This window comes from Mustela nivalis (genome assembly GCF_964662115.1).
Source record: "Mustela nivalis genome assembly, chromosome: 20".
Lineage (NCBI taxonomy): Eukaryota > Metazoa > Chordata > Mammalia > Carnivora > Mustelidae > Mustela > Mustela nivalis.
Window position 1 is genome coordinate 29,485,923 of NC_139039.1, and position 23,040 is coordinate 29,508,962.

General features: G+C 41.5%; 1 protein-coding gene and 1 long non-coding RNA gene across 2 annotated transcripts in view; one reads left to right on the plus strand and one right to left on the minus strand.

Annotated features, from left to right (window-relative positions):
* TENM3 (teneurin transmembrane protein 3) overlaps positions 1–23,040 on the minus strand; it is a 2,451,411-nt gene that overhangs the window by 958,194 nt on the left and 1,470,177 nt on the right. The window lies entirely within an intron of this gene.
* On the plus strand, positions 27–21,690 carry LOC309855196. Its single transcript, XR_014306656.1, has 3 exons — positions 27–108; positions 10,124–10,178; positions 21,433–21,690. It is a non-coding gene; the product is annotated as an uncharacterized lncRNA (long non-coding RNA).

A 23,040-nucleotide genomic window follows, 5' to 3' on the forward strand; every position in this document is an offset into this window, starting at 1 on the left:
TTTAACTTTCAGCAAATCTGTTTCAGGAAATGCAGTATCCTGGGAATTTAAAAACAGCCCAAGTGATTTGCCAGTGCGAGGCTATCGTACGTCATCTTGGAGTGACAGGTATTCCTTTCCTGTTATCAAACCTGCTCAGATTTTTATAATCAGAAGCCCACATGCTCTGAGAAAGTCTTACCTGACTTGTCTGATGAGTGACTTCCCCAAAACAAAGTTTGTCTCTGCTGTCAAAATCCCTCACCCAAAGATAATCACTGCTACCAGAACGCCATCAATTTCAACTATTATTTCCTCCCAGGTACAACTTTTTAAGGACCGAAAACCCACTCCACATCCCTGCTGATTGAGATGACACATTATCTCTGCCCCACAACAGCTCTACTGAACAGGGACTGTAGACAATGATATTATTTTAAAACATCACCCGGTTCCTGCCCTGTCAAACGTTATTTATCCCCAGGTAACCGGAAATGAATGAAATTTACCATGTGGTACTGAAATACATTTTTCATGTTCAACTCAACTTGGGCTCATATAAAACAAACAAACAAATCATTACACTTAGATCTTTTTTCTCCACGTTTTGCAAGGAAAAACGTATCTGTCCTTCTGAATTGGCTCCCCCAGGACGGCACCCAACTGTTCTTTACTTTTGTTCAGCAATTCTCTTGAGATTTATCTGGCTTCTTGCAGCCAAGGGTCCAAGAAATATGAATACTGATACAGATTTGTCAATCCACAAGGCCTTATCCTGTGTAATACTGCCAAGCTGGACCAACACAGAAATAGCCTTTTATAAGATAACTCAGAGGAAAAAAAAAAAGAAGAAGAAGAAGAAGAAGAAGAAGAAAAAGGAGCTTCTATCAAATATGACTTATTGCTTTTTCCCACCTGATCCCATTTATGGCGGTATTGATGGACGCGTGGGGGAGAATGGCTGTAGGCTTCGCATTAGTCACTGTAATCACCAGCCTCAATAATTGACAGGAAAGAGGCTCCGCTCTGGCAATAGGGAGCCAATGAAAACTGTTTTCACGCAGCAGTTAACCATTTATTCAAATACTCAGCCTGATGCGTTTTCAAAGATTGAAAAATTCCTTCTCTGCTAGAAATGGAGGGGGAGAGGGATAAAAATGATACTTAGATGCAACGGCCTGAAATTGCCCACAGTCACCATCAGAATCCCACCCCCCTCCCCGATAAAATGAGAAAAGAGAAAGAAAGAAAGAAAGAAAAAAAGTTGACGTGCACAGGATATAGAAGAGAGGTTGACAAATGACGAAGTGTTTTAAGGAATGTGAGTACAGTTTCCCAGTTGTTTATAATCATACGACATATGTACTAGCATGTTAACATGCCGAGCACGCGCACGGCACCCTCACACTAGACGCCTAAGAAATACGGTGTGGGTGACTTCCCTAATGCATATGCAAGCCTCCTGCTCCCGCCCCCTTGGCACACTGAAGAAAAGCTTCCGGCACTAACCCCCAAGGGGAGACACTGCTTTGGGAAATATCCAGGGTGTGCTTAACTTGTTGCAACTAAAAACCCTTCCTTTTCCTATTCTCTGGCTCGGTGGTGGCTTTCGGCTGGACACCTACCACCAGGCAGGCGTGGTTTTGGGTAACAGGTGGGCAGTGCAGAATTCACCTCAAGAGTCCAGTGCGGCCAATCAGAGAGAAAGGGAACGGAGAGAATCCACTTTCCTGCCTCAGCACGTGGTAAATCAGAATCCTTTTGTAAAGAAGAACCAAAGGAAAGCTAGGAGCGCATTCAAGGAAACTGACATGAGACTTTTTGTAGCAACTTTCAATTGTACAAAAGCCAAGATGTTTTTTGTTGCTGTTGTTGTTGTTTATTTTCTTTCTACCAACACTTGCTCTCGGGTCAAAGGACTTGGCTAAGGAAAGGGGCAGTGCAGGAGAGCTGGAGGGTTGGACAAGAATCAGTTTAGTGGCTCAGAGGAGGACGCAGTGAATGAAGCAGGCAACCGTACCCCAGGGCAGGGAAACCCTTTGATGGAAGCCAGACTTCTCTAAATGGCTTATGCGAATTTCGTAGCAGGAACAGGTTGAGAGGCGTAGCTCCATCGTGGTCGTGTTCAGCAGCACTCTTGTGAATTCAAAACTTGTAAAACCTAAAAGATGGGCGTGGGGACATCATCATTACCAAACCGGAACGGCCCAATGAAGCAGGAAGTCTGGTGCCCTCTCTCTCCGATGCTGCACAGTTCTGAAGATGGAAAACCCCCTGTAATCCACCTAATTGCGCGACACGGGACTACAGGGGGCCATTTCTCCCAGTCCCCAGCTGGTGATCAGCAGTGTGTGTCCTGAAGCAGTGGAGTTGAGTGTCCTTGCAATTTTGTCCTTGGCAATAAGATGCCAGGACTATAATAACTCAGAAAATCCTTTCCTCAAGCTTCCCCCAAATGTCGGCATCCAGCTGACACCAAACGAGCCTCTCGGTGGAATTACACGCTACGTGGAGAATCTGGTGCCCTCTCTCCCTTTAGATTTGCTGCCATTTGGTTTCCCCGAGCTCCTTCCTTGCTTCTTCACAACTGAGGAAAGAAAATAAGGGTATCCAACTCGTTTTCTTAACACCAGCCTTTCTTTCCCACAGCACATTTCCCGGCGTGTCCTTTTGCTTGCCCCCGTTGCTACATTCATGGCTCTTATCTTTCTTCTTGGAGGAGTTACTCCCCTGCCTCTCTGTGCCTGCAGATTTCCTGACACCTTCCTGGACTGTTTGGTTGTTGTTTTGTCTTGCTGCTGTTTCGGTTGTGAGATGAGTGACAAAAGGAAACATGTAAGCAAAATGTGAGCACACAACCGATTTAGAAAACTGTACGTGACGCTATTAGGCAGAGTGCAACATTTGGGTGCGCTTCTTAATTTGTATGGTCTACTATTAGTGTACGTGTTGTCTAGACCCATTTTTTTTTCTACAGTTGCTGCATATGAAGTAGCTAATTTTACTCAGTTCTTAAAAGTGAATCTTCTGTGTTTGTCCTGAGAGGCATATACAGCTTGGATAAAGACCTGTTAAATGTTTCATCAAATGAAATAAATGTATATGCGCACATGCCTATATTCAACGTATATACTGCTTGGCACTTGTCTCTATAAAATTTAATTTACCTGTCAAGCTGTTCCTTGGTTTTGGGTTGGCATTTCATGTTTGCTGGAGACTTTCAGCATATTTCCTTTTCCTAACTTACCCCAAAAATGTATCATCAGCAAATATTGATACTTATTATTCCCCTTGTCTCCTGAGTCATCAATATAGGTGGTGTATATACACTATGCTTAATCTACATTCTCGGGCCACTTCCCTCTTGATCCTTCCTTGATGAATACTTGTCATTGAAAAATAATGAGTTTTTTTCCCCCTGTCCATTTAATCCACAACAGACTTTTTGATTACCTTCTGTGACTCAGCTTCGTTGACAAGTTCTACTGAGAGAATGTATCATGAGACTTTCCAGTGTTTAAATAAATTATATGCAGGGAGTTCTTCACTGCTGCCATAGCTCTCAGAAAGTTTGTAAAGTGTTGGAGAAACTGCCACTGTGCTCATTGGGTACTTAGAGTGTGCAGTTCGATGTGGTACAAAAGGCATGAGCCTGTCAAGGTACACTTTCCAGCTACTGCTATTAGTGTAAGCCCTAATGTTAGCCCTAGTGTGACCTTGGGCTAGCCACTTGGACACCTCAAGTCCACCATCTTTAAAATAGAGATGATGCTCTTCCTTCCAGGATCTTTAGGGGAATTAACAGGACAACGGTCGAAGGTCAACACTTACGAAGTTGCTCCCTCTTGTTAGCCCTAGTGTGACCTTGGGCTAGCCACTTGGACACCTCAAGTCCACCATCTTTAAAATAGAGATGATCCTCTTCCTTCCAGGATCTTTAGGAGAATTAACGGGACAACGGTTGAAGGTCAACACTTATGAAGTTGCTCCCCTACTTAGATTTCGGCTTGAGTAAAATTAATGACAGTGGGTTACAAACAAACGTTTCTTGCTTCATCGTTCTGGAGATCATTTTGATGGCTTCCATTCCTCTTTTTTTCATATAATACAGTTCAAAGGTTTTCCTTCCATTTCACTTTTGCTTCTTCAGATCATCACCCCTGTGAGGCAGCTGTTGTCTCTAGAATACTATAATACCAGGCCTAAATACTGCTGTATTTCATCCTTAAGATAAAATGTCCTTATCCTCCATGCAGGATGAAAGACGGAAGTGCTAAACTCAAAATGGATTCAAGACCTAAATGTGAGACCTGAAACAATAAAACTCCTAAAAGAAAACAGGCAATAATCTCTTGGACATCGGCCTTAGTAGTGTATTTATGGATATGTCTCCTCAGGCAAGGGAAACAAAAACGAAAACAAACTATTGGGGCTACACCAAGATAAAAAAGCTTTCGCACAGCAAAGGAGACCATCAATAAAACAAAAAGGCAATCTACTGAATGGGAGAAAATATTTGCAAATCATATATCCCATAAGGGGTTAATACCCAAAATATATATTAAAAAACTTACACAATTCAATGTCGAAAAAAGAAAATAAAATCTGATTTTAAAAGTGGGCAGGAGACCTGAACAGACATTTTTCCAAAAAAGACATACAGACGGCCAACAGACACATGGAAAGATGCTCACTATCTCTCATCATTAGGGAAATACAAATCAAAAGCAGAATGGGAGATCATCTGTACCACACACAATGGTTAGAATAAAAGAGACCAGAAGTAATAAGTATTGGTAAAGATGGGGAGAAAAGGGAATCCTCATGCACTGTTGGTGGCAATGCCAGCTGATGAAGCCACTCTAGAAAACAGGATGGCAGTTCCTCCAAAAATTAAAAATAGAATGACTATAGCATCCAGCAATTCCACCACTAGGGATTTACGCAAAGAAAATGGAAACACCAATTCAAAACAATATATATGGACCTGTATGTTTATTGCAGCATCATTTACAATACCCAAGGTATAGAAGCAACCCAAGTGTCCGTTCCATAGATGAATGGACAAAGAAGATGTGGTTTATGTATGCAACGGAATACTCCTCAGCCGGAAAAAAGGAATGAGAGTTTACCAATTGCAACAACATGGAGGAAGGGCGGGGCCCAGATGGAATGAGTCAGACAGAAGACAAACAGGTTATGAATTCGCCTATACGTGGAATCTAAAACAAAACAAAACCAAAATGAACAAAAGAACAAACAGAAACAGACTCCTAACCGCAGAGAACAAATTGATAGTTGCCAGAGTGGGGGGAAGTGGGGGGAAGAGCAAAATAGGTAAAGGTGATTAAGAGGTATAAACCTGCAGTTATAAAATAAATAAGACAGGAAGAGGAACAGTACAGCTTAGGCGGAGGGAGAAGAAAATGCTAATAATGGCACAAATGAGAAGGAAAAAAAAATGGGCAGCACGGATGGGCACATCAGCACAATTACGCATGTGCTTTCCAACGTTTGTGTATACAACTGATAACAACACACCAGCAACACCAAACATCTTTACACGCCATCTCGGTGCCAGACCATACTACCCTGTGCCCCGAGCGTAACACGCATTGGCCTATTTAATTCACAAATGTGTGTGCCCGGAGGTTGTGTACACCTGTGGGGCCCTGGGCCTCTCCTGGCTGTGTGCATGGGAGGTGATTCCGGGAGAGGTAATGTGGGTGGTGCAAAGGCACGTTCTCTAGACCTAATGACAATTTTGTAGCCCAAGTGATTTTTATAAACTATGTGCAAGGCTATATGGGAGATCATTTTAATTGTAAAGACATTTTTCTTCACGTCAATATGCAGCCCACAGATGTATAATTTCTGGGATCACCTTTAGTCCTATTAAAAAGATGGGTATCACCTTGGCAGCCTTCCAGTCTTCCAGTTCAGTGGCTGTTTTCCATGATAAATGGCATATTTTCCTGAGTAGCACAGTCACTCCGTTCCATAGCTCCTTCGTGTTGCTTGGACCAGTTCCACCCAGCTGCTGATTTATTACAAGGTAATGTTTTTGAGCTCGTCCATCACCCCTCACCTCTTCAATGTTAAGCATTTCACCTTCAACAATAGCAAAGGGTAACCCAAGCTTGGCACTAATTTTAAGAATAAACGAGACATTGGACTATTGTCCCATTAAAAGGGTGGGGTGACCCAGGACCGAATGTTCCCCATCCAAATGTCTGAGACAGTGGGTAGTGGAGACTTGGTGGAGCCCCTGTCCAGTTTCCACTCTCTGAGCCCACAGGCAACCTGCCCATGGGCTCTTAGCAGCGGCCACGCTCCCAAAATCCTGGGGATCGTGCCAGGAGCTGTCCATGACGAAGGGCAGGCTCCAAGTAGAAGAATCACGCCTAAGGGGTGCCTGGGTGGCTCAGTGGGTTAAAACTTCTCCCTTTGGCTCAGGTCATGATCTCAGGGTCCTGGGATCAAGCCCCGCATCAGGCTCCCTGCTCATCAGCAGGCCTGCTTCCCCTTCTCTCTCTCTCTGCCTGCCTCTCTGCCTACTTGTGATCTGTGTCTGTCAAATAAACAAATAAAATCTTAAAAAAAAATAATAATCACACCTAAGATCATAACTGTGGGAAGACGGTTTCCAAAATCTTCTAGAGATCTTTTCCTGCTGGAGTTCTTGATTTAAGAAATATTTTTCATCCTAGAATAATCTGATCATCTATGAATCTTCAACGCTGAGCAGACCCTTTTTAATCTTAACATTATTAAGCACTTCTAGGAAAACAGTTCATTCTACAAAATTGTCCCAGCCTGGGGAGGTGTCTGGAACATTAACTATTTGAATGTCTCTTTGTTTGTTTGTTTTCCCATAATGTATACTGTCCAGGACAACATCCATTAAACTTCTGAGTCCTCCCAAATTTTTTCCTCTCCCAAACTTTCCACAAGGGGGGACCTTGACTTGTCCGCTGGAGGGATCTTCTGAGTGAGCCTCCAGGCAAACATTGTTTTCCTTTTAGCCATACTGCGTGGCTTACAAAACCAGAGAGTAGATACAGACAGAGTGGACTGCAAGGAGACTTTCTTGTGGAGTCCAGTCCTGAACTCACCTTTGTGGGTGAGAATCTAGGTAAGAAGTTAAGGAGAAGAAAGAAGGAAGAAAGGAGTAAGGAAGAAGGGAAGCAGGGAGAGAGAAAGGAAAAGAAAAGGAAAGAATTTAAAAGACTAGATCTACTACTCACTGAATATCTGAGGGAGAGTAGACAGAGAAGCCACTAGAGAGCTTGCTTCCTTAAATCTGGTGGTACCATATAGGGGGTGAGTGAGGCACTCAGAGAAAGACAGAGGAGGTGGCTCGACTGTGAGCTAGGAATTTCATTACCTTTTATCTTCACAAGACTCAAATGAGGCTTGAAGTGCCCTTGTAATTACTTCTTTTTTTTTTTTTTTTTTTTTTAAGATAAGAGACTCTACTTTTTTAAATGCAATTCTATCTGGAGACCAGGCAGTGTGGGGCCCCTGATATTTCCCATTACCCTGACCTGTGAGGCAACCTCAGTTTCCTTGTGTGTCCTTCTCCCTTCCTTATGACCTGATATGTTTTGAAGATATTCATTGTATCCATAATCAGAAATAATCATGGCCTCTATTTCGCAAATCAGTATAGGCGAGTTGCTTGGCATTTTTATGGGGGTGATGGACTGATAAAATCATTTGTTGAATTCTGACCTCTATTTTTTTTTCTCCCTGATGTGTATCTCTACCCAGAATGCCTTACCCACCCTGGGCATCTCTGCAATTCACTTATAAAACTGTAAACTCATGGAAGGAAGCCTTTTTTTCCCATATACACTCTCTTACAAGATGCTCTTAAGTTAAATGACTTAATTATCCTAATAATATTTTAGTGATTTAACTTTGACTCTGGCTCCAGTCTGGTCTACAGCTCTGTGCAGCTCTACTCTGTTTTGATGGGCCTGGTCCTTGGACCAATCAAGAGTTTCTACTCAGTCCCATCAACTACCACAGCCAACTGGTCTTTCTGCCACATCACTGGATGCTTTCCTGAATCCCATGAAGAACAACCCTTATACACTGGATAATTTGTGAAACAATGGAAAGTGAGAAGACTCCATCAAGCCTACTCTTGCAGGGAACTTGAGATGTGGCCTTACCTTGGCTCTTCTTGGGGAGCTGAGGTATCCTGAATTGATCTTAAGTTGTAACTGAGAAGAGAGATGTAATAAAGGAAATCAAGGCAGCCCAGGGTTCACAATTTTCTAAGTGCCTCATCTCAAAAGGACTTTTCACAAAGAGACTTGAAGCACCATTATTCATCATAGCAAAAATTTGAGGTGGTTTATCATTGTGGCTAAGAGCTTAGGTTCAGGGGTCAAAAGTCACTGAATTCTGATCCTTGCTCCTCCATTTACTAGCTGAATAAATTTGGGAGAATTTTCTAACCTCTCTTAAGCTCCAATTTTTTCTCTTTTATTAAATTAGGATAAGAATAAAAGCATCTACAGTGTATGTTTATTGAGAAAATTAGAGATAATCGCACACATCGTGTTAGTTTGATGCCTGGTATTCAGTAAGCAGTCAGTAGATGTTAGTGGAGATAAGGATGATGATGACCATAATGACTAATTAAAAGCAATCCAATGCCCAATAACAGATAACCCAACCAAACAAAATATGATAAACTAACACAGGGGAATGCCAATTATGTTTGCTATTATGATAAGCGCGTGGTCTATGGAAAGTGAACTTGAACTTTTGATGGAAACTTCTTTCTCCTTGCTGGACCTGACACATAGCTTGCTTGATGATTGCTCTCTACTTCTTGTTTTCCATAATTTCTTATTAATTAGTTCAACCCCATATAATTAATAGATATGGTTAAGTCTCACCTGTAATTAAAATATAATCCTTTGATTGTGTCTCACTCTCTACATCTTGCTACACCTTTTGCTCCCCATTACAGACCAGATTCTTGAAAAAGTAGCCCACATTCCCTTGTTACCTGAACTTAATTCACCTTTGATGGCTGACTGCTCTCCCCACCAACTACTGCATCTTTCCAAAATGACCTCTAATGAATGCTTTTCACAGTTTTTTGATACTGTTGACCACTTCTTTTACATTCTCTTTGACATGGCCATTTGGGGTTCTTCTAACTTTCTGACTCCTTCTTTACAGGGTCCTTTCTGGGTACTTTTACTACCATCTCTTTATATGCTGGTGGCACCAAAGTTTTGTTCCAAAGGGTACTGAGTAGAGATAGGAACTGGAGAACATTTAATATTAGATACTAATTGAAGCCATGGGCATGGGTGAGATTATGTAGGCAGAGATTGTGAAATGAGACCATTTTCTTTTTTTAAAATGGGTTTTCAGACAAAGCTTTGAGACTATGGAGGAAGCAGAAAGGAGGAGCCAGAAAAGAAGAAGAAATGAAGACAAGAACTGGAGGAGGCAGTGTTTAAGTAGTCCAGGGAAGAGTGTGCTTCTAGAAAAAGCAAGCGACTAACGCTGTCAAATATATGGCAATAAAATGTTAAAAAAGATAATGCCAGGAAGTGTCCATTAGATCTGGCAACGGGAAGTTTATGGAGCTTTCTTGAGAGCAGTTTTATTGAAGTTATGAGGGCCAAAGACAGACCAAAATGGATCAATGAAAGAGATGACAGAAGAAGAAATAAAGAAAATGTACACGAATCTCTTAAGATGGGAGCATTTCAAGAGAAGAATGCTATTGGTGACAGAAGGATCTCACTAGTTATCATCATCACCAAAAACTATGCTAAAGAATAGAGCTATTTTATTTATTTATTTTTATTTTTTTTTTTAACTTTTTATTTTTTATAAACATATATTTTTATCCCCAGGGGTACAGGTCTGTGAATCACCAGGTTTACACACTTCACAGCACTCACCAAAGCACATACCCTCCCCAATGTCCATAATCCCACCCACTTCTCCCAAACCCCCTCCCCCCAGCAACCAAGAATAGAGCTATTTTAAAGAATTACTTCACTTCTATATATTCAGAATTTCCCAACCATCTTATCTTTGCACCCACAAATTCAAAAAATATAATACTCTTTGCATGTGTAAATCTTTTTTTTTTTTTTTGCAGTTAACAATACCAGTATGAAAAAGAGAGTATTTTACAGTACTTCAAGAAACATCAGGTAAAGAAAGCCCTGTTTCAATATTTTGATAAAACAAAGAATCTCGTAGTAATAACAAGTCACCTGTGTATTATTGTCAACCTAGTCTTTTTTATTTTTTTCCTGAAACAATCTACCCTTGCAAAGGAAAATAAGTCGGCACTGTACAAGGGCTTCGTATCATAGCTTCTATGGAATTCTTGAGATGCCTCTCACCATAACTTTCCCAAATTTGACTCACAGAACTGACCATCATTCCTCCTAGGCTCTGGTGATTGCTATGGTGTTTTCCACAGGCTTCTGCTTATTTGCTTGCTCACCTTTTCCTCATATTTTTCTCTCCTACTTCCCTGAAGCTGCCTCAAAGAACAGATAACTTCCATTTTAACACCCCATCGAAAATTTGGTCGTTCTTTTCAGTAGGCCCAGCATTACCACTTGCTGCTTGCCCCTTGAGATCATTTTCCACTCTGATCTGTATCCCTGACTTACCTAGGCTCCTTATTTCTGATTGGATTTGGCCAATGAGGGGGCCCTGCGGGTGACTGGAGAACAGGACAAGAAGGAGACCTGGCTTCCTCTCTGCCAGGCCATCGCTTGGCAATCCTCCATGAAAAACCACAGCTCTGGTCTGGAGTCCTTTCCCTCAATTCCATTTCTCCCTGGCTTGCTTTCAGCACTTTTTACTCTTGTACCTTCTAATTAATTCTAGCCCCAGAATGCTTCATCATCCTTTATGTACCCGAACCACCTGGAAAGCTTGTCAATACACAGATTGCTGGGTTTCATCCCAATTTTCAGTCTCAGCACTTCTGGAGCAGGGACTGAGAATTTGCATTTTTAGTAAGTTCCCAGGTGATGTGGATGCTGTTGGTGCAGGGGCCTCAAAATAAAAAAAGTATCCACTGCAACATAAAGTAAATGGCAAAGAGACATTACATGGCAAACCACGCACAATACTATACCCATGCAACCCGTGATGGCAAACTCAATGGCTCTGCAGCCTTCAGCTCCATTGGCAGAAATTGTGTCTGTCATGGTGGCTCTCAATGACGAAGAGGCATATACAAAATCAGGAGTGGTTGGCGTCACAGTGGCCAAGGAAAGGGTAGCACCCAGAGCATGGGAGAATTATTCCTAACAAAACACCATTGTGGAATGGTAAGGACATAATGCTCTGATGCTGTATTTGGATGGTCACCGTCCAACTGACCATTTGCCTAAGTAGGGTTCAATGAGCCTAATTTCCCCATAAAGGAAATTCTAAATGAATCAATAAAATACCTCTAAGTGCCATATGCCCTGATGACGTGTACCGTTTCATTTGGATTACTATGCTTTGTTACCCTATTGTTGGCACTATCTTGTTTTTCAGTACATCATTGTCCTTCACTTACTGCTCCCAATGTCTAAGTAAGGTGTCCGAAAGGGGTTCCTACTGCCTCAGTACAAATCTAAGTGATAATACAAATATACTTGAAGTATTTTCAAACAGGTGGATAAGTATAAAACAAAATAAATCTGAAGCCACTCCTTCATTTAATGATGTGGCCAGTTAGATCATATCTGACTCCATTAGTACAGTGTGATTAAGTTCTGCAGTTTCATGCATGAACAGTATCTTTCAATATAACCTTTGGGCTACTACAGAATGTCAGTCATTAATACATGGATGTGTCAGTTTGGGGGCTAATTGCTCTCCTCTTGTGTATGAGATCAAACTCTGCAGGTGTGTGTCTGGTGATTTCGGGGCACTCTGGCACATAAATCTTTTCATTTTTTTATACATGGCGACTTTCAGTGAAGCAACATTAGAAACTATACTGTCTTGAAATAAGATAATTAAAGTTGACTTATTATGTTTTCCAGGGAAGTCTTCATTTTTACCAAAAGGGACATGGAGTATAATAGCAAAACAAAGCAAGTAGCTCTAGTCCCATGCTAAACTTTTTAAAGTTCTAAAACAGCAATAAGATGCAGACACACAAATGATCTCTGAATTTCAGAATATCAGTTTCTGATTTAGATTTGTCCTACAAATGGAATATGTCATAATGGTGACAGCAAGAATATGGAAACAATGGCATTAATGATTTCTATGGTTCTAAAAGAAATATTTGGTGATCTCAAAACACTGAGAGATATTACATATTCCATATAACTCCAGCTTCCAAACATTAATGGCCTTATTAGTCTATAATTACAAAAGAAGGAGGGAAGTCTGGTGTTTATGTTGAAGGAAACCTACCTGGTGCCCCTTTATCCAGGATTTCATAATTTACACAATCACTACCTAGTGTAGGTCTCTCACGGCAGGCACTGTGCTAGGCTGTGTGGCATGAGTAGATTCTCTTACCAAAAATCAGCCTAACTACAATGATACATATGTCCTAGATTTTTAAGAAGTTCCATAAAAATAAAAGTCAATTACTAGACAAAGGGAATAGGATAAAATCAATGTGTATAAACCCACCCCTTAGGCTGGCTCCCACCTTACTTCTTCATTCACTACCAAAAATGACTGCTTGTGGTGCACACCCTCATACCAAGCCAGCCACAGCTGAAGCAAGCAAAAGAAACTAACCAGAAAAAGCCAAGTGAAGGAAGCATTTTTAGAAGAAGGGAATGATCAATGTTTCCAATAATGCTGGTAGGTCAAGTAAGGACTGAGGACTGAAAATCAAAAACTGGATTTAGGTCTTTCATGTCTGACAAAAACATTAGGGACGAGAATGATGGAGGGAAAATCTTGATTTTAGTGAGTTCAGCAGGGAATCGGTGGATAATTTGAAAAAGCAAATATTGGCAACTCTTTCAAAAGAGTTTTGCTTTCAGGAAAAGGGGACAGGACGGGAGGTAGCTGGTGGAAGAAATAGCAGCCTGTCGATGACCTAATGGTAAGATAAATAAGAGGCAAATTCATGACACGGGAGAGGAGGAAAAGCTGATGGGGAACTGTCCACTGTCCTGAAGGCAGCAGTGGGAGGGGCGGGATCCTGAGCAGGGGTGGTGGGGGTGGCTTTGCTATGGAATTCTCACAGTTCTCCTCCTGAGACAGGAAGGTCTGGCATAGGTGCAGACAGGTGGCTGGTACCATGATAGAAGCAGGTGGGATTCTCTTCTTGTTGTCTCAGAAATGTTCACACCTCGCCAACTGCCAACCTCGCTTGACTGCCCTTGGGTTCTCTTCCTCTTCCTCCTCCTCCTCCTCCCCTGTTCACTCTCTCTCTCCCCTCCCTTACTCTGCCCTCTGCTCTGCTCTTTTCTCCTCAACCCTCTGTACATTTTATTCTGGTCATTTGACTCATATCCACAGCTTCAAATATCGTCTCTATGGAAGGGACCCCCAAATTTGACCTTCACTTCTGAATTCTCTACTCTGCTCCAATCCAGACATCTCCTATGTCAAACTCACGTTCCCAAATAAATGTCATGGTATTTCCCCCCCTCAGTATTTCCCCTACCCTCTGTTCCCCACTGTCACACACAAAAATGTATCTCTCTCTGGCTGCCCTTTTTCTGAAACTGGGCTCACCAAGTTTAAAACCGCAGCACCAGTAAGTACTTATAAGTAAAATTCTTCGGGAAGTAGGAAAAGGAATAAGAACAACATTGGCAAATTACTGATGATTAAAGTTTGGTTGCCCACATGCAGGTTCATCATGCCATTCTCTCTGCTTCAATAGATGTGTGAAATTTTCCACCCTGAAGTTAAAACAAACAAGCTCAAAACTATTCTGGTTCCTTCCAATCCTCGCCCCATGATCTGGTGAGATACCAAGTCCTATAAATCCCTCCTTCACTTTTTTTTTTTTTTTTTTTTTCCTGTGTGTCTTGCTGTTCATGGAACTCAGCTGGGTTGCAGTGTTCTGCTGTTTTTCTCTTTTGGAAAGTCAGAGATGGTTACTGAACTGAGGATTAGATACTTTATTCCCTGATCATGCATTAGAGACTTACCCGCCACGAATGGCGGAAAGAAGTGGGAAACAGGCCCCAGATGAGCTCAGAGAAGATCTAGACTTAATTCCGCCTTTCTCTGGAAGTCTGAACCCAAGGAAGCTCCTCAATTTCTTCGTACTTTTCCTACTTGTTGGAAAATAAGAAAGGGGGTCCTGCAACTAATTTGTCAAACAAATTGGTGTGAACTTGAGTTCCGTAACCTGAAGATATTTCTCAGTGTTAATCATTTCATTAGCTGGAAACATTAGAAAAGGTGGGACTTCCACAGGAACGCTTGGATTCCAGCTCCTTGTCAATCCCAGCCTCCAGCAACAGTGCACCTGCACTCTCCATGCGATAAGGACCCACAGCACACTCAGAATGGATGTGGCCTCTGCAGCTACTCTGCTCTATGCTCTGGCTAGTTCATCACATTACACCTGCCCCGAACGTGGGGACATTTAGTCTGTGACTCCCACCTGCTTATCCGATCTCTAAGATTCGTTCTTAGACGGAAATCTGAACAACTGACTTTGACAGAAAAATGCTAAGAAGATCAGGAAATGTCAAGACTTGTGTCTCTCCAGGCACTCTTCCAGCCAAGTCTTAATTCCACATTTTTTTTTCTCAGCTGTTTAAAGACTTCTCTGTCTCTATTAGTTAGATCTAGTTAGATGAGTTCAAACAGTATGGACTACACCAAAATATGGCCCTAACACCGCTAGGGCAGACGTCACCTCACTCAGCCTCCTTTTGTCACCCGGGGCCACAGAGGATAAGAATGGAACCAATGGCTTTCCGATTGGCCCCTTTCCCTGGTTCTTCCAGTGGCCGTGCTCCTTTATACCTTCCAGTACCTAACCAGTCCCTCCGTCTGTGCAGTCCTCTACACACCCCTCTGTTCATTTACACTACCACGCAGAATCTATCATTGGCTCATTCGTTTGTTTATTGTTTACTTGCTTGTTTGTCTTCCTGTGAGGGTAGGGATATTTCTTGTCTTTCTGGTTCTTTTATGAGGGTCCAGTGTTTAGCAATATTCCTGGAATATAATAGATATTTAACAATAAGTGTTGCCAGGTTTCTCTTTCTCTTGCCCTACACACACACACACACACACACACACACACGTATGAATGTGTATGTGTGCATACTCCTGATACAATATATGTGTGTACTCACATATGTACATATATGCACATAGAATCTATAATCACACATACATATACCTATTAATCCATGTATATAAATGTGTGTACATATGTGTGTGTATACTGCATATATGTGTCTCCCTGTTATCAAGGGAGAGAAAGCATATAATAGGATTTGATCCCAATTCCTACAAGAATGGCCCAGTCCGTTCTTTCTGACTGTGACTCTTCTCTTACAATTTTATTCCTCTGAGAACATTGACTTCACCCAGCTACTATGTTATTACAGTGCTTTACAATAGTTTTCTTAACTCTCATGAGTCCTTTCTTCAGAGAAAGTCCCACAAAGAAGATGAATATGGAAAACAAGTAAAAGGAGAAGAACTGTTTCAGCTGAAAAGCAGAATTTTTAGGCCTTAGTCTGGTCTGTTCCTACCCACTCCAATTTGTAGCCCCCAGAGTCTTCCCAAGGGGTAGCCTCTGGACTCTCTGAACCCAGTTTGGAAACCACCATGCATAGAAGGCATCCCCCTAATGAGCGTGGTGGGGAGTCAGTACAGTGAGGCTCAGCTATGGGAGCCCACCCATCTGATTTAGACAAGACCCTTGGACACCGAAGGCCAACTCTGCTGAATAGCCCTGAATCACGTTTTCCACCTTAATCTCAACATGTATGGGGATAGCCTCTTACATTCAGCTTGATCATTTGATGTAGATTGAGTCCTAATGCCTCCCATGAAACCTGGTTAGTTTTTCCACCCTGCAGTTAGATAACATTAGTAATTCAGTGTTTATCTTCACTATGGACACATACCAGATACTGATACCCACAGTTAGCTGAACTAGTTAGTATTAAGGTGCAATATCACTTACGTAACAATTTCAATAAAAAATTAAGTCACAGAGATTAATTTTTCAGCTTTCTCTTTTGCTATGCCCATATACAACCTTTCTGTTCATGCAGAGAAAAAATCTGACTGCTAAATCCCATCAGAATTATTGTGACTTATTCTTGAACTTCTTATGGGCTCCAACAAGAAAAAAAGCAAAAAACAAAAAACAAACAAACAAAAAACCCTCAAAAACAAAAAGGAAAAAAGAAAACGTAAGAAAAAATAAACAAAAAATAAAACCCAAGAACCTTATATTCAGAGATGAATCTTACAATGTTTATATCTCTTAGTAGAATACATATTTTTTTCCTTTCCTTCTTATGAAATCCAATAGAAGATGAAAACAGTGATGAATAATAGAATATATTTTTTACAAAAGTGCATAAAAGACACGTATTTTCAAATAGCACAGGCCATTTATTAATTAATTTTAAAAACTACAATGGAAAATACTCTGGATACCAGATTCTATGCTATACAAAAAAATGGTAAACAGCCATAGCTGGATTGTTTTGTGAAGACCAGAGATTCTAGTAACACGATTCATTAAGAAAATGGCTGTATTAATTTAAAGTGATTGAAACTTTGATGTAAATTATGGTTCATCCATTAGGCATGAGCAGAAGCTTTTAGCACATTAATCTGAAAGAGCAATAGAGGAACATCTTATTTCCTACAAGAGAGACTTAAAATATATGTATCTTTAGCTTCCTCACAACGGTAAGATCAATCATTGGAGGCATATGGTACTAGCAATACAAAATACATAGGAAAACAGATAACATATGGTTTGCATTTGCAAGGTAGGCTGTGTGAAAAAAAGTATTTCACACCTTTCCCCTCAATTATAAACGGCTATAAAGGAAATAAAGACTTTTGCAAAAAAAAAAAACTGGATTAAAAAAATATATATCAGACATAGACGTTGAAAATGGATGCTTTGGAGGAGACTGAATTTTTTTCTTCAAAGGATTGAAGAAACAAGGATACATTTGTTACTTCAATAGTTCTAATCCAGGGTGAACTTTCAAAGAGCAAATGGCAAATGTTTACAACCCCATAAGGCCAAAAACGATAAAAGGGAAATTTATAGTTGGCAAAGGTAAATATGTAAATAAGGTTTATAGCGGCTCCGAACATCAGGCATTCTAAATTGTGACAAGGTAGAGTATCTGTTCACGGAATGTGATCACTGCCAAACGCTACCTACCGTCAGCACGTTAGAGTGAGGCTATCGGGACGGCTGAACTAAACAAGAAAGGGCTGAAAATCAAACCAGAAATGGGGAATAAAGTAAAAAAAAAAAAAAAAAAAAGCTATTCCTCACTTTCCCTGGATAAAATGTCTCCACGACCTTAAATATAAACTAGCACCTTGCATAAAGGGACAACTGAAAAGGAACGTTGGGGTTTGGTGTCTTATGGAGGTGGCTTGAATCACGTTAGTGTCCCAAAGTTGTCACCTACATGGCTGGCTGAGCCTGGTTGTGGGTGGAAACAAAAGTTACTGAAACAAGTTTATGTTCCATGTGTTTGGCACCCCTGCTATAAATTTCCAAGTCCACTCTAGGGCATCTCTGGAATCTCTTAAGAAAACGGAGGTATCAGTAGTGCCTTTATTTATTTATTTTTTATTATGTTATGTAAGTCACCGTACCGTGCATCAGTAGTGTTTGATGTCGTGTTCCAAGATTCAGTGTTTGTGTATCACACCAGTGCTCCATGCCGTCCATGTCCTCCTTAATACCCACCACCGGGCTCACCCATCCCCCAACCCCCTCCCCTCTGAAACCCTCAGTTTGCTTCCTTGAGTCCACAGTCTCTCATGGTTCGTCTCCAGCTCTGAGTTCCCCCTTTCATTTTTTCCTTCCTTCTTCTAATATCCTCCGTGCTGCTCCTCCTGTTCCACATATGAGTGAAACGATACGGTAACTGACTCTCTCTGCTTGACGGCTCTCGCTCAGCACAATCCTCTCCAGTCCCAGCCAGTCCATGGAAATGGTGTTCAGACACTGGTTCTGAGTCTGTAGAATCTCCTTTCCCCCAAATACCTCCAAACAGTTACAGCCTCAGGCCCTGGACCAAATCGGATGTGTGTTTTGGGTTAGCTCTAGACTATGATAATGTCCTAACTGTTGTCTGGGGTTTAGGCTCATTCAGCTTATCCCACGGCCATCCTCAGATGACCTGCCCTTGGATTTTTAAATACTGACTGTAAGGACCTATTTAGCAAGAGGTTTTCATTAAAGTTAAAGTGTCCCTGCTTCCCTTCCCCCAGAGGATTCACTTAAAAACAAGTCCCTGAAACCAGCCTCAGGTAACAAAGCCCAGACACGAGGGTGGGTCAGGCCAGGTAGAGACATCAGATCAGTAGTACTGATCAGACATCTGATCAGTAGAGACAGTTGCATACTGTCTCCCTAGCTACCAAGGAGTAGGGGCCCTGACCCTTTGGGAACCCTTTTTTGGCGCCAATCCTATTCAAGGTGTAATAGGCTGGCTCAAGTGTCTACTAGGGTAAATTGTACCTCAATTGGTCACCTAGCATCACCGGGGAGTTTCCTGTGTGTGTTACAATCTCATTGGTCACCTGTGCGTGGCCAGGCCCGACCGCATGGCCTTTGCCCTTAAAAGCTAGACTGTGAAACAGAAAAGGGTCGCCTTCTCTTGTAAGAGATGCGGCCCCGAATGTTCAGTTAGATTCTTGATGCTTGGCGCGAAATAAAGCTTTGCTTGACCTTCGCTTTGAATCAGTCTCGCTCCTTTAATCACGGACCCATTATTGGGGCATAATACTGACCATTGAATCAACAACATTTGCTGTGAGCTGTTGCGTCCGTTGCTGAGGCAAATTCCTAGAGGGATGACTGTCCTCTCCTTGATTTCAGCAACCACACAAGAGTCACAACAGTGCATTGTGAGTGGTATGCACTGACTTGGAGGTCCTCCCCACCCTGGGAAAAGGAAATTGTCTAGTTTGTGAAGGATCAAGGCATTTCAGACAGGAATCCGAGGGCATTTTTTTGGGGATAGAGAGAACTTTACCGAAGGCTATTATTGATCATTTTAGTTAACTTTTAAATTAGAGAAAGAGAACAATCTAAAAATGACACTTATTCTAGTGAGTTGCAGGAAGCTTACAAAAGACTTATTTTACTGAGGTTGTTTGCTTTGGTTTAAGGATTTCCCTCCCCAAAGAGTGCCCGCCATTGCTCCATGCCCAAATTGGTCCCTTTTCAATGGAGGGGACCTGACTTACCTTCCCAGTCAGGGAATCTGGGAGGTCAAGCCCACGAATGAGGCAACCCAAGGCCTTTACACTCTCCTCGATAAACATCAGTTAAAGTAGGGATTGCGCATGATTTATCCTGGGGCAAAATCCTCTATCCCATGGAGAAGAGCAGTTAAAACTCATGTTACTCCCTGCAACTTTAAGACAGATTCTGACTTTTTGTTGAAATAGAGAGCTTATTCCATTTTTGCATATTTCTGTACAGCCAAATCGGAATATTGAAAAATATTTTACTTAATATGTTCAAAGACCATTTGGAAGCTTCCAGCAGTAGTGTAGAATACAACAGTCTATATTTATGATGTAGAACGTAGCCAGGCCTCACAGTGAGCAAGTGAGTTGTGTAACAGTGAGAGATTTCTCTTATTCTATAAAACTCTATGGTTTTATTATGACCTGATTATTTTAGAAATTGTTTTCTCCCCAACTCCTACCTGATCACAGAGATTAGATGGCAGACTCCTAAAAACTGTTATAAAGTTTTATACATGTAGAATTTAGAAATGTCCACAGGAATAATCTCTGAACGAGGTGACATTGACCACTGAATTAGTGGAGAGAATTTTGTTCACCCTCTACTTCTACAACATTTCGAGTGTCTTTTGGCATAAAAAAAAAAAAAATGCGATAGCATTATAAGAGCAAACTAGAATGAGAAATGGCCAAGGGCAGATGACTCTTCCGATCCCTAGACGGTGGATGGAGTTGCCGTTAGCAGCAGCGCACTGACTGGCAGGACAGAGAAAAACAGTCAAGGGGAAAGCTCCTCACTTCCTACAAAGGGAAACCGCATCTTTCACTTATTTTCCAGACTCTAGTTCATTTGTAACAGAAACAAACCCACCAAGAAATCTCTGGAAAATGGCAGACTCTTTTCCAGGCTCTGTGCCTATTCTCCGGGCAGTCCGTAACGCTCCTGGTCATCCCTCATCCCGGAGCGGTGGCGACACAGTTCATAAAGAAGGACACAACTACTGTCCCGCCCCCGGGTCACGCTCCTTTACCATGCGATTCTGCCCTCCCCCACCCCTTCTATCCAGAGTCTCTCTGCTCCCCTCAGTGTGGTCCGGTGAACAGAATGCAGGCAAGGTGATGTTGTAGGACTTCCTAGCTTCTCCTCAAGAAGGCTTCCAGCTTTCCCTCTCCCCCTCCTCTTACCGTCAGATTACAGTCTAGCACGACTGTGCTAGATTTCTTGAGGAAGAAAAGTTCCTGGAGAAAGAGACTCAGCCATCACCTAAGACCATTGGTCAGAAAAACAAGTGAGGCCATCTTTGATCCAAGCCCAATTCAAAGTGCAGAATTATAAACAAATCACTGGTATTGGTTTTAATTACCATGGTTTTGGGTAGTATATTAGGCAGCAGAAGATGCCTGGGGGGAAAAGCATACAGAAAAGTACATGTGAATGTCATCTGACACTACCAAGACCTTTGAACCTTGAATGGGATATTCCCCCCCTTAATTTCATGGAATCTCTTTTTATTATTATTATTATTATTATTATTATTATTTAGATTTGTTTATTTATTTGAGAGGGACAGAAACAACACAGAGGGAGAGGGAGCCTGATGTGGGGCTCGATCCCAGGACCCTGGGATCATGACCAGAGCTGAAGACAGACACTCAACCGACTGAGCCATCCAGGTTCCCTGTGTAATCATTTTACATGGTGTCCTTCACTTCCGTCACAGAGAAGATCCTGGATGGGTTACGCGTCTTTGCCCCAGTCAGCGAAAATGAGCTCATAAACCCAGCACGAGGCATAAAAAGAGAAGAAAGCAGTTATCACTGCATTCATGAGGACATTCCCATTTTTCCAGTTTTCCCTCTCTTCTCTCCTAGGACATGGTTTAATATCCCTACCCTACTTCTTCAAAGTGAGGTGGGCCATGGGATTTATTTGGGCCACTGAAACTCAAGGGGAAGACCTAACAGCCAGGGAATCACCAGACATGTCTCACCTTTCTCTCTTTTTATACTACGATGGCCATGCTCTAGATGGTGGTGCTTCCCTCAGCCTGTCTCCTGGAGTGAGGACAAGCCGCAGAGTCCCCAGCTCATCTGAGATGATCACGCAGCTGGAGAGCTGGAGAGTGATGACTTATCTTCCCAGATGGAGAGGCTCAAGTGGTAGGTTTTACTTAACCAAAAGCACTGTCGTACTGCCGACCTCCCCAACCCTCGCCAAATCGCTGAGAATATTTAAGAGACAAATTTATTCCTCTTTGAACATTATTCCCAAAAGAGACCCAAAGTAATTCTTTTGTTGAAAAGAATAAAAGAACAACACTGAATTTCAGATATTCTATCCCTTTGTTCTGTAAAATATTGGGCAAAACATTAAGACTATAGACATTTTCCTCTGCCTCATATTTCACATTTAAGCAAACTTTGTATCTCAAATATAAAATTGCTTAACATCTAAATGAAGATCTCTAGATCCCGGAGTCATCAAAATTACTGCTTGTACATGAAATCTCCTTGCTGGTAACTTTATATTTAACCTCCAAGGAATATAACAAATAACTGTTTACAAAGCATAAGAAAGCCCATCTCGCTGAATAATTTCAGCAGTGGCTCCTAAACAGGAGAGCTGGTGATTTTAAACTATGATTCTGCAAATGGTTAAGAATGATTTTCACATCAGGTATCTTAATAAAGAGGCTGCCTTTCAGGAGTCATTACCCTGATTGTCCCTGTGAACCACTGTCTGTTTTAGAAATTGATAACAGAACAGGAATCATTTGTGAATAGTTTTGTTAAATAGGAAGCAAAATAAATACTCGATTTTCACACAGACAACGGTTAACCTAACCCTCTTGCTGGTTCCTTTAGCTTCTGTACCTTCTTCTATTAGGAAAGCACACTGCTCTGGAAATCAATCTGTTCCTCCCCTTGCCTGTGGGATCTTCCCAGGATATAAACATAGTCTTTAGGCTGCAAGGACTTTATATGCTATGACTTACTTAATTACATCATGAACCTATGAAGCAGGTATTATTTTCGTCATCTTACAGATGAAACACAGAGAGGTTAAGTGATTTGTCTAATGTCACACAGCCGTAAAGAGCAGAGCTAATATTCAAACCCAGGTCTGGTGGGTTCCAGAACCTGAATTTTTTTTATCAACCTGGTATTATTTATGTTGCATCAAAGTTTTTTTTTTTTTTCCTTTTCATCCAGACATATAACCCCAATGATTCATGTACCACAGTGCCTGAAATTTTACTGTTGAGGTTAATCTTGTCCTTTCTATTAGTTCTTCTTAAGAAATGTAATGCTACTAAAAGGGGTAACTCATTGAATTACTAAAGTGCATGAAAAGATGTGCATTATTTAGGTGTACTAACTTACACCTTAATTAATGGTTTATTAATTAATGAATTTAATTAATGAACTCTGGGAGAGTCAGAGGCAGAATGAAGTCTCAAGGTGTCTAAACGCCAGGGACTCAACAAAAACGGGAAAGGACCAAAGAATGGGGAGGTGGGACGTTGGACATCAAAGGAAAACACAATTGATATCTCCTTTACCTCAAAGCTCATTCTGTATTTAAAGAAAACATCTCTTCCCATATCATATGAAGGTCATGTTATCTGTAGTAAG